We start from the raw sequence: 16,505 nt of genomic DNA on the forward strand, positions 1-16,505 counted from the left end.
GGACTCCCAGTCAGGTGGAGGAGGCAGAGGGCATTCATTAACAAACCAAAAAGAAAAGGCAGGGAAATAATGACTTACAGCTGGGATGTGGCCTATGAGGGAACAGCCGGGAGCACTGTCGAGAGGTGGACCTTCCTCAGAAGGGGAAGGGGACGTGTACACAAGGGTCCCATAGAAGAGGGAGGAGAGGGAAATTTTTATACAGGGAAAGAAGCTCTGTTGTTGATGTTGTTGTTTAGTACATAAGCTGAGTCAGACTCTGCAACTCCATAGGCTGTAGACCACCAGTCTCCTCTGTCCATGGGATTGCCCAGGCAAGAATACTGGAGTGGCTTGCCATTTCCTTCTCCAGGGGATCTTCTGGACACAGGGATTGAACCCGAGGCTCCTGCTTGGCAGGTGGGTTCTTTACCACTGAGCCACTGGGAAGGCCCTAAAGCAGCTTGGAAAGGGAGGAAATCGTGATCAAGATGCCATGTGCATCCCCCTTGGGACTGTTTGGTCTCTATCCTGAGAACAGGAGGGGCCGACTGAGGGCTCAGGAGAGCTGGCATGCTTAGATTTCAATTTGTGAAAGCTCACTGACTTAGAGACAGAAAGCATAGTGATTACCAGAGACTGGGGTGAGGGCAATGTGGAGTCATTGCTTAATGAGGACAGAGTTGTTTCATTTTGTTTTGGCTATGCTGCGTGGCTTGTGGGATCTTGGTTCCTGGACCAGAGATCAAACCCATGCCTCCTGCAGTGAAAGCTCAGAGTCCTAACCACCAGTGATTTCCCAGGGACAGAGCTTCACTTTGGAATGATGAAAAAGTTTAGGAGATGGATGATGGTGATGGTTGGGTGACAATGTAAATGTATGTAAAGCCATGAACTTTCACTTAAAAATGGTTAAAAAATGATAAATTTTATATATATATATATCTTACCACAACGTATAACAGTTTAAAAAGACAAAATTTAAGTTAGGTATATTTATGTCATAGGTTAAGGTGGAAATAACCCACACGTCCATCCACAAATGAATGGATTAAAAAAATTGTGGTACACCCATACAATGGAGAGTGTTCATTCAGAAAATGATTGAACTTTAGAAACCTGCTACAAAGAGAATGAGTTTCAAAAACAAGCTAACAGGAATTTCCTGGTGTTCCAATTGTTAGGACTCTGCACACTTTCATTGCCGAGGGCCTGGATTCAATCCTTGATCATAGAACTAAGATCCCACAAGACATGCAGCATGGCCAAAAACAAAATAAACAAACAAAAACCCCACCAAGCTAACAAAAGACTACCAAGTGCATGATTCCATGGATATGAAATGTCCTGAAGAGGGAAATCCAAAGAGATAGAAAACAGATCACTGGTTGCCAGGGACTAAAGGAAGGGGGGGATGGGAGTGACAACTCATAGGTACAGGGTTTCTTGGGGTGATGGAAACTCGGCAGATGTATAGGTGGTGATGGTTGCCCAACCTTGTGTTTGTCCTAAATGCAAGGGCATTGTACACTTTAAAATAGTTAACTTTATGTTATATATTTTGTTTCAATTTTTTTTAAAAGAAAGAAAGATAGGAAAGTTAAGTTTGCTGGCTACACTGAGAAAAGAAGAGGGTCAGGGACACTGAAGCATGAAGTTGTGGCACATCTCCAGACCCAGACAGTGACAGATGACGGCACCAGGGAGGGGCAGAGAAAAGCAGAGGAAAGGAAGAAAGAGAGAGACAGGAGGTAGGGTCCCATGACTGGTTAGATGAGAGGGTGGTGGTGGTTCATGGGATGTTTCTATCTCATCTGTCAGCTCTGGGGGGTGGGGATTACTCGACGCAGATCTAGGCTTCCTGTCTGTGATCCTGCTGTGCCTCCATCAGCCTGGCTATCTCAGCGCTCAATCCCATACCACCTTGAAGACGTGAATGTCCCCTCCCCGGGGGGTATCCCCATCACCCCCTCCCCAGTGTTAATCATCAGAACCTTCTGCGTGTCCCCACACCCCTCCAACACCGACTCCTTCCAACCTCTTTGCTGTGCCAACCAGGAAACACCCCCAAAAGCCCCAAGTCAGCATCAGCTGACATTCAGGTCTCAGGCTCCTTTGGAGGAGGGGTCTGCAAACAGCTGGAAAGGGCCAGACTGGAAATATTTTCTGCTTCAAGGGCCAGGCTGTCTCTGTGGCAATGACTCAACTCTGCTTTGTAGCATAAAAGCAGCCTGGGATAAGAGGTAAACGAATGAGCACAACTGTGTGTCAATGAAACTTTATTTATGGGACTTCCGAGGTGGCCCAGTGGTTGAGAATCTGCCAGTTCGATCCCTGCCGAATGCCACTGAACGACTAAGCCCAAGCTCCACAACTACGAAGCCCAGGTACCTAGAACCTGTGCTCTATAATGAGAGAAGCCACCGCAACGCCCCCGCTCGCTGCAACTAGAGAAAGCCTATGCACAGCAATGAAGGCCTACCAAAGCCAAAACAAAAAATAAATTTTAAAAACTTTATAAAAAAAAATAAAATTAAAATAAAAACAACTTCATTTATGGACTCTGACTTTTTAGATAATTATTTATTTTCTTTTTTATTTATTTGACTATGCCAGGTCTTAGTTGCAGCACCTGGAATCTTCCATCTTCATTGCAGCATGAAGGATCTTTTAGTTGTGTATCTGGTATTTTTAGTGGCTGCATCCAAACTCTTAGGTTCAGCATATAAACTCTTAGTTGGGGCATGTGGGATCTAGTTCCCTGACTAGGGATTGAACTCAGGCCCCCTGCCTTGGAAGCACAGAGTCTTAGTAAACGGACCACCAGGGAAGTCCCATGGACACTGACTTTTTAATTGAAATATATTTGACAGGTAACATTGTATAAACTTAAGGTGTCCAACATTTGATACATTTATATAGTATAACTGACATATACTGTAATACGGTTGCCATTGTATCCATAATTAGCACCCCTGTGAAAGTGTTGGTCACTCAGTCACGTCCCAACTCTTTGTGTTCCCATGGACTGTAGCCCACCAACCAGGCTCCTCTGTCCATGGAATTCTCCAGGCAAGAATAATGGAGTGGCTAGCCATTCCCTTTTTAGGGGATCTTCCCAATCCAGGGATCAAACCCGGGTTTCCTGCATTGCAGATTCTTTAACTTCTGAGCCACCAGGGAAGCCCATTCGCACCTCTATGATGTTATATAATCATCATTTCTTTTTAGTGGTGGAAATAGTTAAGCTGCTAGTCTCTTAGCAAGTCTGATGATTATAATACAACATTTCAATCTATATTTACTCTTCCGTGCATCTTCGGAATTCTAGGATTTATTTACTACTCAGTCCAAGTTTATGCCCTTCAGCAATGTCTGTTCTATCCCCCCCCCCCCCCCCAGCTCCTTGGCCACTGAAATTTGAATTGCAGATCATTTTCAAGTTGTGAATTGTTTTTTCCAGCCATTCGAAAATGAAAAGGCCATTCTTAACTCACTGGCTATACAGGAACATGCAATAGGCTGCATTTAGCAACCAAGGCTGTGGATGGCTCCAAAACTATTTCTTGCCCCACATTTGCCCCTTATGATAGTGTATACCAGGGAGTCTTGGGTATCTTTATAAGGGCACTAATCCCATTCATGAGAAACCCACCCTCATGACCTCATTCCCTTCCAAAGGCTGTACCTCCTAATACTATCACCATGGTGGTTAGAATTTCAATATAGGAATTCAAGTGAGGGGGTGGAGACACAAACATTCAGACCACAGTTGTGAGTATCCAGGGTTTTTTTAAAAAATTATTATTATTGGGAATTCTCTGGTGGTCTAGTGGCTAAGATTCCACACTCCCAATAAAGGGGGCCTGGTTTAATCCCTTTTCAGGGTACTAGATCCCACATGCCACAACTAAGACCCACTGCAGCCAAATAAGTTTAAAAAAAACAAAACTGCTCTGAGACACTGCCTTGATACCTGGGATACCAGGTCATTTCATTCTGGCCACAGCCAGAAGACCGAAAACTCCTAAGCACTCCCAGGGTCACCAGCTGCCCAGGAGGAACAGGTTGGCAGAGGCCAGGTGAGGGGCTTTCCAGCAACAAACACAGACCTCCCTTCCACACCTCCATTGGGAAGAACATTCAAACATGTCCCTGACTATCTTTCTCAATTAGCCATCACTCTGCTCTCCCCCAGCACTCTCTCCTTCTCTCATAACCCCAGTGTATTTTCTTAAAGGTGTTTATCTTTTTCAGAGCTTATCAGTGTATTTAAGCATCAAATATTACCTGTCCCCACCTTCTCCATGGAAGGACAACCATCTGTACAGTCCAGATATCAGTTAGGAATAAGTCTGGGTTGGTGTTTTTGTTGTTTTTCAGTTGCTCAGTCATGTCTGATTCTGCTACCCCATGAACTGCAGCATGCCAGGCTTCCCTATTCTTCACCATCTCCCAGAGTTTGCTCAAACTCATGTCTATTGAGTCAGTGATGCAATCCAGCTATCTCACATTCTGCTGCCCCCTTCTCCTCCTACCCTCAATCTTTCCCAGCATCAAGGTCTTTTCCAAAGAGTCGGTGGAGACGGAAATGGCAACCCACTCCAGTATTTCTGCCTGGAAAATCCCATGGACTGAGGATCCTGGTAGGCTACAGTCCATGGGGTCACAAAGCCGGACATGGCTGACCAACAACAACAAAAGAGTCGGCTCTTTACATCAGGTGGTCAAAGTATTGGAGCTTCAACTTCAGCATCAGTCCTTCCATTGAATATTCAGGACTGATTTCCTTTAGGATGGACTGGTTTGATCTCCTTGCAGCCCAAGGGCCTCTCAAAAGTCTTCTCCAACATCACAGTTCAGAGCATCAACTCTTCAATTCAATTTCACTCTGCCTGTGTAGTGAAAATACACACCTCAGATCGGGACTAGAACCCATTTTTTTTTTTAAATATATGGATCATTTTTTAAAGTATTTATTGAATTTGTTACAATATTGCTTCTGTTTTGTTTTGGGTTTTTTTGCTGTGAAGCATGTGGGGTCTTAGCTTTCCAACCAGGGATCAAACCCACAACCTCTGCACCAGAAGGTGAAATCTTAACCACTGAACCATGAGGAATGTCCTTGACTGTCTTTTTTTAATACTATTTTTATTTATTTGGCTGCACTAAGTCTTAGTTGCAGCACACAGGATCTTCAGTCTTGATTGAGGCATGTGGAATTTTTTGTTTCGGCAGGTGGGATCCAGTTCCCTGACCAGAGATCAAACCAGGCCCCTTGCACTGGGAGCACAGAGTTTTAGCCACTAAACCACCAAGGAAGTCCACCCCCACTGTCATAGGAGATCAAACCAGTCCATCCTAAAGGAAATCAACCCTGAATATTCATTGGAAGGACTGATGCTGAAGCTAAAGCTCCAATACTTTGGCCAGCTGATGTGAAATGTTGACTCATCAGAAAAGACCCTGATGCTGGGAAAGCTTGAAGGCAGGAGAAGGAGACAATGGTTGGATGGCATCACCGACTCAACAGACAAGAGTTTGAGCAAATTCATGGAAGATGGTGAAGGACAGTGGGGAAGCCTGGTGTGCTGCAGTCCATGCACACGACTGAATGACTAAACAACAAATGTATTACAGTGAGCACACGAGGCTCAAGGTCCACTGGAAATCTCATCTTCCACCATCTTACATCTAATCACTTCTAAAAAGTTTATGTTGTATCCTCAATGACTAGATCATTCTTTTATTTATTTTATAATCTTTTAAAATTAATTGATTTATGCTCTGGCTGCTGCACACAGGCTTTCTCTAGTTGCAGTGCACAGGCTTCTCTTTCACGGGCTTCTCAGTGCAGTGCCCCTCCACACAAACGTTGCAGAGTTGGGCTCCAGGGCACACAGGCTTGGGAACTGTGGCATGTGGACTTAGCACAGGATCTTCCCAGACCAGGGATCAAACCTGTGTCCCCTGCATTGGCAGGCAGATTCTTAAAAACTGGACCAGCAGGGAAGTCCTTTGTCACACTTTTAAAGCTTGTGCCCTGCTCCCTTCCCTCCTGTCTCCATAGAACAAAAGCAGCCACAGATATGAGGATGGCTGCTATCATGAAACAAAACAAAAAACAAGTGTTGATGGGGACATGAAGAACTGGAGCTCCTGTGTATTGTTGACAGGAACGCAAAAGAGTACAGCCACTGTGGAAAACTGTACGGAGGCTTCTCAAAAACTTAAAAATGGAATTACCACACGACCCAGCAATTCCAGCCAAAAGAATGGAAAGCAGGGTCTCGAAGAAATATTTGTGCAGCCATGTTGACAGCAGTATTATTCACAATGGCTAACACATGGAAGCAATCCAAGTGCTTGAAATTGCCAAAATGTGTTACATCCACACAATGGAATATTATTCAGTCTTTAAATGGAAGGAAGGAGTTCCCTAGCGGTGCACTGGATAAGAATCCACCTGCCAATGCAGCAAACACAAATTCGATCCACGGTCCAGGAAGATTCCACATGTTAGATTTCAGCAGCTACGCCTGTGCGCCACAACCTCTGAGCCTGCATGCCCTACAACCTGTTCTCCACAAGAGAAGCCACAGCAATGAGAACCATGATGAAGAGTCGTCCCCACTCACCACAACTAAAGACAGCCTGTTCGAAACAAGGAAGACCCTGCACAGCCAAAAATTTTAAAATTAATTAAAAAGAAGCTATCATCCAGGGACTCACCTGGCAGTCCAGTGGTTAAGACTCCACACTTCTACTGCAGAGGGAGTGGGTTCCATCCCTGGTTGGGGAACTATTAATAAGATCCTGCATGTTGCATAGTGTGGCAAAAAATTTTTAAAAATAGTAATAATAGATACATAAAAAGAAAGGAAATTCTGACACATGTTACAACTTGAATGAACCTTGAGGACATTCTGCTAAGTGAAATAAACCAATCACAAAAAGACAAGTACGGTATAATTCTTATAAGCACTTATACCAAGTACTTAGATTAGTCAAAATCATAGAGACAGAAAGAAGAATGATGGTTTCCAGGGGCTGAGGGGAGGTGAACAGGAGAGTTGATAGGTACAGAGCTTCAGGTTTACAAGAGTTGTGGGGGTGGGACTTCCCTGGTGGTCCAGTGGTTAGCACTCGGGGCTGCCACTGGAGGGGGTAGTTCAAATTGTGGTCAGGGAACTAAGATCCTGCATACTGCATAGAACAGCCAAAAAGTAGGGAAAAAATGGGGGGAAAATAAAAGAGTTGTGGGGATAGATGATATAATGGTTGCAGAGCAATATAAATTGTATTTAATACCACTGATCCGTATGCTTAAAAAATAGCTATGATGGTAAATTTTTGTCATGTGCATTTTAACTCAATTAAAAAAAAAAATGGCACATGAGTCTGAACAAAGTCCAGGAGATAAGACAGTGAAGGACAGAGAAGCCTGGCATGCTGCAGTCCATGAGGTCGCAGTCCATGGGGACACAACTGAGCCACTGAACAACCAAGCAGCCAGACATGAATGGGCATGACTGTATAAATGTAATTTAAAAGGGCTGAAATCATAATTCATATGATTTTTATGTTTCAAGGAATAATCTTTTGTTTTCAACTGCTTAAAAAAATAACAAAACTGGATTTCCTTGGTGGTCCAGTGGTTAAGACTCCAAGCTTCCACTGCAGGGAGCTCAATGATTTCATTCCTGGTTGGGGAACTAAGATTGAACGATGCCCCAGGCTATACCCTACAACCAAACATGAAAAAGAAAGAGAAACAGAAAAAAGTGTCAAAACCATTCTGAGCCTGAGGGCTGTGCACAGAAGAGGAGCGGATGTTCTCCCCATCCCCCCTCCACCCCAACCCCCGCCACACCCCACTCTGGGCTGGGTTGTGGTTTGGAGACTCAGGTCCAGTTCACCTCTTGCTTTCCTGCACATCTCACGTCTGACTGGGAACAGATTAGGCTGTACAGAAAGCTGCACCGGTGAACACACGCGTGCACGAATATGGCAAAAACACGCTCCAGTTTAGCAGCCAGCCAGACCAGCAGGCAAACCACTTAACCAGTCTGGGCCCCTGCGTTTTCAACTGTAGATGTTCAGCATGGCGCAGTGCAGGGCATGCCTCCACTTCGAGGACCTCCCTGGTCCTCGCTGCCTCTGCCCCTGGGAAACCAGGGCACTCTATAGGAGGGAGCTCCCTCCCTACACTGGCTCACCCCTCACTGCCCTCCGGCCAGTGCCCCACCACACACACTCTCTCATCCTGGCCTAAATATACTCCAACCTTAGAGATATTCCATGCCCCACACACATTTCTGTTTTCCTGTCATAGCCTGGTGCCAAAGAAAAGAAAAAAATCCCACCCCAGTGGGGAGCAGGGAGAGAAGATGGTGGTGGCGTGCAGGGGAGTGTGAAATGCAGCCTCAAGAGTCCTGGTCTTAATGGGGGTTCTGGGAAGGCTGAGGATGAGGGGGACGACCCCCTACCCCACCCCGCACCCTTTTTCTCTCCTGGGCTCTGCCGCTCTGAGTCACCACTCTGGCAGTTGCTGGCCGGGAGCCAGGGCTGGGTGGGATGTGAGGGTGGCAGGCAGGCGGGCCGGGAGGCCTACTTTAGCTTCTGGCTTCTTCTCCACACCCACAAGGGCCCTTGGGTCTCAGAACACACACCCGGGCAACACCCAGTAAATCCGGACGCCAGGTCAGGGCTCCCCACGCCTTCTGGCTCCTGGGCTGTGTCTGGGCCATCGCCCACCTCTGGGAACCAGGAAGGTAGAAAAACTGGCCTGTCTCCATCCACCAGGGCCTGGGGAACTGGCAACCCACGGCCTAGAATGACAGTCTCACTGAATCTCTCCCCAAGATGCCAGAACCTGCCAATCACCTCCATCCTCAGAACTATAGAGTTTGGGGGAAAAGAAAGACACACACAGTGATACTTTGCAGGCAGGCACCTATGTAAAGAGGCAGGGCAGTCAAAAGTGGGTGGTGAGCCTGCCCTCCACCCCACACCAACACGAAGCCACATCTGGGGACACTATTTGTTGCCATCACTGTAGGAGGTGGTGCTCCAGTACCCAGTATAGGCAGATAGGATTGGGGCGGGGGGCGGTGAGGGGAGCCTGAAGAAAGAGAACCAGACTTCCTTGACCAACATGAAGTCATTTTTAGCTTAAGCCATTTGGGGATTTTAGCCTGGCCCTAAGGCTTGCCCTTAAACAGGTCTCAGTAATCAGTGATCTCAAGGGAAGTGAGAAAATGTAAGAACCCAGGAAAAGCAGTCAGGAAACAATTGTTCAGCCACAAAACAAAGTCCTAGTTCTTCCCGAACAATCTGATACAGGTCTTAGAGTTCTGCAGGAACTAAGACCCTCTCCCCCAAGATGGAGGATAGAATGACTTTGTTGACCCTCCTGACTTGAACCAACTAAAGCCTGGACTCTATTGTTGTTTAGTCCCTCAGTCCTGACTCTTTGTCACCCCAGGGATTGTATGTAGCTTGCCAGGCTCCTCTGTCCATGGGGTTTTCAGGCAAGAATACTGGAGTGGGTTGCCATTTTCTTCTCCAGGGATTAAACCCAGGTCTCCTGCGTTGGCAGGCAGGTTCTTTAAAACTGAGCCACCTGGGAAGCTTTGGCCCAATTCTATGATGTGCTCTCCTCTGCTCAAGCCAGCTCCTGAATATGCATGTACGCTTAGCTTAAAACTTCCCCAATTTTGCTGGTCTGGGAGACACTACTTTGGGAAAGCTCCCTGATGTTCTTCAGTTCGGTTCAGTCGCTCAGTCGTGTCCGACTCTTTGTGACCCCATGAACCACAGCGTGCCAGGCCTCCCTGTCTGTCACCAACTCCCAGAGTCCACCCAAACCCATGTCCATTGTCGGTGATGCCATTCAACCATCTCGTCCTCTGTCGTCCTCTTCTCCTCCTGCCCTCAATCTTTCCCAGCATCAGGGTCTTTTCCAATGAATTAGATCTTCGCATCAGGTGGCCAAAGTATTGGAGTTTCAGCTTCAACACCAGTCCTTCCAATGAACACCCAGGACTGATCTCCTTTAGGATGGACTGGTTGGATCTCCTTGCAGTCCAAGGGACTCTCAAGAGTCTTCTCCAACACTGCAGTTCAAAAGCCTGGTGTTCTTACTTGCTGCCAAGTATTAAGTCGTTCCTCCCCCTGATCTTCGACTTGGTTGTCTTTCTTTTTTTAAAAAATATTTACTTATTTGGTTGCCTCAGGCCTTAGGATCCTTGTTTCACATGTGAGGTCTTGTGTTGCTACGTACACTTGTCTAGTTGCAACTTCTCTCTAGTTGTGGTGCATGGGCTCCAGAGCGGGGGTGGGGGGGGGTGTTCATTGGTTGTGATTCAGACTTAGTTGTCCTGTGGCATGTGGGGTCTTATTCCCCCCTCAGAAATGGAACCTGAGTGAGTCTCCTGCATTGGAAGGCAGATTCTTAACCACCCCAATTCCTTGGTGGTGTCTGGCTTGATGCCCAACCAAGAAGTGAACCCAGTTTTCAGGTAACACTGGTGAAGGGAGTCCAGGATGGCAACTCAGCATTCTAAGATGGGGCAGTGCCCTCATCGTTTCCAACAGGGAATGATCCAGCCTCGAAAGTCGAGAGTCAAGAAACTGGCACTTTTTTGCTATGTAGTAAAGACTACATATTAGCAGGCAAGCTATCCAAACTTGCCATGCCTCAGTTTCCACAATGTGAAAGGAGGATAAGGCAGTAAATCTTTGTGATGATGACTCCAGAGGTGAAGTGCCTAAACTAGGAAGCAACAGCTGTTGTGATGACTGTCATTCTTAAGACCTGCAGATCTGGGATTTCCCTGGTGGTTCAGTGGTTAAGAATTCACCTTCCAATGCAGGGGACTCAGGTTCGATCCCTGGTCAGGGCACTAAGACCCCACATAAATCATGGCAACTGAGCCTGTGCACAACTAAAGAGAAGACCACAGGCCACAACTAGAGACGCCTGTGCCCTGCAGCGAGGGATCCCACATGCTGCAACTAAGACCCAATGCAGCCAAATGAATATTTTTTTTAAAAAGGAAATGACTATTAAAAAAAAAAAAACCTTAGTCTCCAAATCTCTCATAGATCCGAGTTCACATCTGAAATTTGTATACGTGCTATCACTGCCCGTCTCAGAGTCATGGGAGGAGGGACAGATGAGCTGCTGGGGCATACAGCCTCAGTGAACATGGGGGACACAGGGGCACCGAGTGACTCTCGCTGGGCTCAGAAGTGTCTGAGCCTGGAAGGGACATCAGGGAACAAAAGACCACCTGGCTTCTGGGTACTACAGATGCCATGGCAACGGGACAGGATGGGCTCTGCTCCAACAGGAGAGAAGGTTTGGGGGAAGAACTGTGCTCGCTTTGAGCACGGAGCAGGGAGCATGCCTGAGAGCCCGGGCCATCTGATGGGTGGCTGGCAGGAGGATGGTTCTCACTGAGGATCTTTCCCCAGCTTTCTAGGACATATTGATAGCTGCAAGGAGGAAAATTCACCAAGAGCAGGGATACTAGGGTAACTCAGGACAATCAGAGGGAACCTGGGCCATTCAGAGGGTGGGCAGAAAATTTCCCAGAGCTGTGTGAGTGTGCATGTGTCTGTGTGTGTAACCTGCTGGGCCTAGACTCAACCTCAACACAGGGTGTTGAAAAGACCCAGCCTTCCCGCCAGTACACCCGGTCTGACCAGAAACCCAGGTCAAGTTTGGGACATGCGGCCCCGTGGGTGCACGCTGGCTCCAGCCTCCCAGTCTCCAGGGACAGGCCTGGCTTTAGTCACAGTATAACCACTGGAAGATTGGGCAAAAGTATGCCCCACCCACAGATGTCCGGAGAGTCGTGAGAACTGGAACAAGGGAGGGTGGCCAGGGGAGACAGAAGAACGCTCAGGCTGAAGACAGACGCATTAGTGCCTGCTGAGTGCAGAGTCCACAGGGGCCCCCTCTTGCACACTCCCTTCTCCGTGGCCCCATCTTCCAAGCAGCAGCCCTGAGATGCATAGCAGAGCAAGGGAGGGGAAGTACCCCCTGGCTAAAAGGAAGGCTTTGGAGATTTTGGGGCGAGCCCCTTCTCACAACCTCAGTTTCTCCCTGAGAGGGGCTTTCCTGGCAGTCCAGTGGTTAGGGCTCCATGCAGGAGGCATAGATTCCTTCCCTGATCAGGGAACTAGGATCCCCAAACCAAAAGAAAAAGAACTCATTTCACCACCTCCCTTCTCAGAAGGTAACACCTAGTCCCAAACAGGAGAGTACTTCGGAAATCCGAGTATCTGTTTATGAGGTGATGTCCCTGGAGCGTGCCTGGTGGCTCAGAAGGTATAGGAATCTGCCTGCAATGCAGATCCAGGTCTCATCCCTGGGTCAGGAAGATCCCCTGAAGGAGAAAATGGCAAGCCACTCCAGTATTCTTGCCTGGAAAATTTCATGGATAGAAGAGCCAGGTGGGCTAGAGTCCATTGGATCGTAGTGAAGAGCCAGACATGACTGAGCGACTTAACACTTCATAAAGGGGAGCCAGAAAGCGCAGGGTATTATCTGAAGATGGAAGCCTCACATAGCCCGGGGGGGGGGGGGGGGGGGAAGAGCTCCACCCCCTGCCCCACGCTGAGCTTCCGAGAGGAGCGGCAGCCTGCAGGGCCTGGCAGTGAGTAATTGCAGGCTTGTTTTGGCCTTCCCAGTGGCTAGAAGCCAGGACAAGGTTCATTCCGGAAGGGCGGGCCACAGCAGGGAAGGGGAAGAGGGTGGAAGGGGAGGGGGTAAGAGAGGGGAAGGGAGCTCAGGTAGCAGCTGGTTGGTGGAGGGCTGGCCTGGGGCCAAGATGCTAGGCCCGAGAGCCAGTCTCCTGTGGCCTCCAACATGCACCTAACAGGGCTGGCAGCCTCTGATGGCCCTCCCCGTCCGCCCTCACCCTCGGGTCTAAACGGTGCAGCGGTAAACCATTTCCTGTCCCAGACACCAGCAAGGGCCCCCACCCCCAGCCCAAAGCAGCCTTTCTAGTCTAGCAGTGGTTTGGATTTGCTCAGTTAGTAATGATCATCAAAAACATGAAACAACAACAAACACCCAAACTTAAACCCAGGGAATTCCCTGGCGGCCCAGTGATTAGGGCTCCAAGCTTCCACCGCAGGGGGCACAGGTTCGAAGCATGAACCCAGGTCAGGGAATTAAGATTCTCTAAACTGCAAAGTGCACCAAAAAACAAAAAACCACACACACAAAACACCCAAGTACAACTTCATCCTCATCAAACCCCTGGGCTGAGGATGCACAAATTGGCCCCCAGGGATGTTTTCACCAGAAGAAGCAGGAAAAAAGATAGTACAGAATTACCCAGCAAGTGGGTGTGAAAAAGCTGAAGGAAGCTGGTGGGTGAAGCCAGTGGGTGGCAAGCACAGGAGGCCAGGAGAGAAAACACTACCTGGGGGTGGGCGAGAGACCTGGCCAGTGATCTCACCACCCTGAGTTCTCTTTCCTTATCTGTGAACCAGAGATAAGTTGCTGGGTATACGTAAGAAAAATCCACCTAACCATCCACTCTGTCCTCCACCACCAAATCCAGGAGAGAAAGAAGAACAATGGGCTTTGTATTACTAGACAAATGTTTGCTCTGTGCCTCGACTCCCTCATTCATAAAATGGGCTTAGCGAAAGTGCCGACTTTAATTCTGACCCAAGTTTGGGGCAGGGTTTTGTGGTTGTTCAGTCGCTCAGTCGCATCCAACTCTGTGACCCAAGGACTGCAGCACACCAGACTTCCCTGTCCTTCACCATCTCCTGGAGTTTGTCCAAACTCTTGTCCATTGAGTTACTAATGCCATCCAACCATCTCATCCTCCGTCAGACCCTTCTCCTCCCGCCAATCTTTCCCAGCATCAGTCTTTTCCAGTGAATCGGCTCTTCACATCAGGTGGCCAAAGTATAGAAGCTTCAGCTTCAGCATCAGTCCTTTCAATGAATATTCAGGTGGCACAGTTTAACTAAGTTAACAAGTATACCCAGCAAAGTACCTGGCTGGCAGTTAAATATCAACATACACTGTCTCTTCGTAAAATAGGGCATGTTATCTGGTCTCTAACCGGAAGCCCCTGGGGTTGGATGCAGAGTCTCCGGGGGCCCTTCAGAGGCTCACAGAATCTTCTGAGGATGCATCTTAGGTTAGCTTTGTAAACACAGTGGACTTTGCATGAAGGCTCTATTAACACAGTGGCTAATTCCCCAACATATCTTCCCAGGGCTCCTAGGAAGAGCAGCGTGTTTCCAAGACCCTCGGCTCAGCTCACTGCCGCTCTGGCCCCTCAGGACCAGCCGGTGCTCTGGCCCAATGCTTGGGAGAAATCCTAAACTGAGGGAAACCGAGGCCCAGCCCACCTCGGGAATGGCTCAGGGGCCGCAACCTCCAGCTCACCTAGCAAAGTAGTTAGAACCATGGTTGGCAAATACAGCCACACTTCGGAATCACCTGAGATGCCTGGGTCCCCAGCCGGGCCAAGTCCAGCCCCAGAGATCTCGGGATTTCTAACCACGCCCCATCCCCTGGGGGCACAACCCCCAGCCACAGAGCGGAAAAGAAACGCCCAGAGTGACTCCGCCGAGGAGGGCAAGGTCTGCATTCGCCTTACCGCTTCCTGATACTTTCACAAACAAGACGAGGAACGAGAGAAAATGCAGTGCATTTGCTGACTTTGTCAATCCCCTCGCCTCGCTCCCCTCTGCAGCCGGGTCCCCAGGGAAGGGTTTAACAGGAAGCGCCTGGCGTCCGGGAGCCACAGAAGACCATTGTTCTCCAGCTGGTCCCTCCCTCTTGTCCAGGAAGACCCTCCAGGGAGCCCCTTCAAAAGGGCCAGGCGCAGTGTCTCCAGACTGCAGGCCAGCCTGTCGGGAGAGCAAGCACCGGAAAAGGAAACCCGCCGGGCGCGGGCTGGGGCACAGCTGTCACCGCAGAGTCTCGGGGGGTTTCCGAGGAAGGGGGGAGTGCTCAGGTTTACCCGCCCCCAGGGGGGCAACCCTCCCCCACAGCCCCCATCTGGAAGGCAGACGGCTTTGATCTCAAGCCTTTAGGTACAACTTAAGCTCCTGTCTCCCTCCACCCATTTCCCCCACCCCCAGCATCTCTGTGCTGGAAAGTTTCACACCCCACCCCGTCTCTGATTTCAGATCTCTCTTCCAGGCACTAGGCTAGGACTTTTTCTGATTAGCAGATTTGGATGGGGGGCCAGGGAGGGGGGATGGTTCTGCTTTGGCGGGGCAGTCTGGATGTGGGGGCACAGAAGGAGGCGGAGAGCTGTGAGCAATTCCCTAGGAGACCCTGGGGGGCCTGCAGGGTGAGGGTGAGCAGCTGGCAGCCAGATGTGGGTGGACAGGATTAGGGGGAAGTTAAGTGGTGCCAGTCAGGTGGTGGGCGGAGAAGACAGGACCCCAGGGGGCCTCCGGGGAGCTGCCTAGGGTACCGAAGGGAGGGTGGCCAGACTGTGAAGGCTGATAGCTTCTTAACTGAGAGTCAACAATGTGCTGGGGAGGGGGTGCTGCTCTGAAGCTGGTGAGGCCAGGAGGCTGGAAGGGAGAAAGGAAGAAAAGGGCAGAGAGGGGAGGCGGAATGGGGACCCAGGGCAATTTCTGCTGGGAAGGACTGCAAGAAAGGGGCAGGCAGAGAGCTGGTATTGGGCCTGGACATGCAAGTTGAGGGCCTTAGTCCCTAGGCTGAACTCCCCTGAACACACATTTGGGGAGACCTTAAGTTACCCCGACACAGGCGGGCAGAACACCCCTCTAGGCTGAGCCTCAAAGCAAACCGATATGAAATGACCTAGTGAGAGTGACCCCGGACACGGATGGGGAAGGCCTGGGCCCCCCGAACACAGGTGTGTGGATCTGAACTCCACTAGACTTTACTGGCTGGGGTGTGCGTGTCCTGGCCTCCCCTGGACACCGGTGTGGGGGTCTGGGCTCCTCCAGGCGAACATTGGCGGGAGGGTTTCAGTAGCCCCCCCGCCAAGGGCAGGCAGCTTGAGCCTCAAACTGGGAATCCCCATCCCCCTTTAGCTTCCGGTGCCATTTACCTGATTCCGAGCCGACCCCCAGCCCCAGGAGCCCACTGCACGGCCTCCGCCTTCCCGCTCGGCTCCTAAACCCCGCCCCTACATCCGCGGGGCGCTGGGATAAGGGGGTGGCTAAGCGCCGACAATGTGGGCGGAACCCGGGAGGGACAGCTTGGGGGAGGGGCGGGGCCGCCTGAGCCTGCGACCGACACCGTGAGTTCTAGGAAGTAGCTCGGTGCAGCGCGGAGGGGCGGGGCCCAGAGAAAAATGGAAAGCGGCTTGATTTGCATGTCCCGCCCATGTATGTGATTGACACCCGGATAACCCCGCCCTCTGGCTTGGCTAAACCACTCAGCCCAGGGGCCCCGCCTAGGACTCAAAGTTCCAGTTGTAAATCAAGCGCCCGCCCCGAGCCTCTGGCAATCTCGTTAGGTCTGCGTCTTAACCGCCTGGGGCGGCTGGACCCCG

General features: G+C 49.7%; 1 long non-coding RNA gene across 1 annotated transcript; it reads right to left on the reverse strand.

The window, feature by feature from the left end:
* Nucleotides 1-14,655: 14,655 nt before the first annotated feature.
* LOC139033720 (uncharacterized) lies at nt 14,656-16,255 on the reverse strand. Its single transcript, XR_011486199.1, has 2 exons — nt 16,059-16,255; nt 14,656-14,874 (listed from the first exon to the last, which is right to left on the reverse strand). It is a non-coding gene; the product is annotated as an uncharacterized lncRNA (long non-coding RNA).
* Nucleotides 16,256-16,505: the final 250 nt, after the last annotated feature.

This window comes from Odocoileus virginianus, chromosome 3 (assembly GCF_023699985.2).
Source record: "Odocoileus virginianus isolate 20LAN1187 ecotype Illinois chromosome 3, Ovbor_1.2, whole genome shotgun sequence".
NCBI lineage: Eukaryota > Metazoa > Chordata > Mammalia > Artiodactyla > Cervidae > Odocoileus > Odocoileus virginianus.